The 774-nt window shown below is 33.2% G+C and overlaps 1 non-coding gene across 1 annotated transcript; it reads left to right on the top strand.

Moving 5' to 3' along the window:
- Window positions 1–596: 596 nt before the first annotated feature.
- Window positions 597–701, top strand: LOC111724867. Its single transcript, XR_002773078.1, has one exon. It is a non-coding gene; the product is annotated as a U6 spliceosomal RNA (small nuclear RNA).
- Window positions 702–774: the final 73 nt, after the last annotated feature.

Raw genomic sequence — 774 nt, 5'->3', positions numbered from 1 at the left:
GTTTCAGCATTTAAGCGTGGCTTAAAGTGTGTTACTTGTCTGTCTTTCTCTTTTCCTTATCTGTAAAATGATGATTCAACATCAAAGGGCTTTGTAATACCTTACAGAGCTGGCTTTATTTCTATAAAGTGCCAGCTGTTTGAAAAGGATCAGCATTGTTTTGCAAATTCCAGCTTTTCAAAACCATACCTGTAAACAGTACAGAGCGCATTTCTTGTTAAAGTCCTCCTGCAAAGTATTTTCCTAGTCTTGGCAATGTATATTTTTTAAAAGTTGCAATTTTATTCACTCTAAAATCACTTTTCATTTGCATGCAGATTTAAGGTCACCAGTTAGAATTATATAAGATACCTACCCCCAAAAAAACTGCTCTAAAAAGTGATTTACTGAAAAATTAACGGCTCTCTCATGGATTATTTTTCTTTGTTTACCTGTATTTTCCACATTTTATCCAGTGAACAACTGTTATATATTATTTTTAAATATATATATGCATAGTTGTATAATGTACAAGTTATTGTTAAGTGTCAATAAATTTGTTTTTAGAACATGTTTAACTTTCGTATGAACAACATTAAATTTAAAAGTACACAGCAAAGCTCATGTTGGCAGCACATATACTAAAATTGGAACAATACAGAGATTAGCATGACCCCTGAACAAGGATGACATGCACATTTCATGGGGCATTTTGTATTTTTTAAAAATTTAAAAAGTAGGCTCAATGCCTATAGCTCAACCGGCTAAGGCGCCAGCCACGTACACCTAAGGTGG

Source organism: Otolemur garnettii, unplaced genomic scaffold (assembly GCF_000181295.1).
Source record: "Otolemur garnettii isolate 467f Iridium unplaced genomic scaffold, OtoGar3 scaffold00027, whole genome shotgun sequence".
NCBI classification, from domain to species: Eukaryota; Metazoa; Chordata; class Mammalia; order Primates; family Galagidae; genus Otolemur; species Otolemur garnettii.
This window is presented reverse-complemented; position numbering and strand designations above follow the sequence as displayed.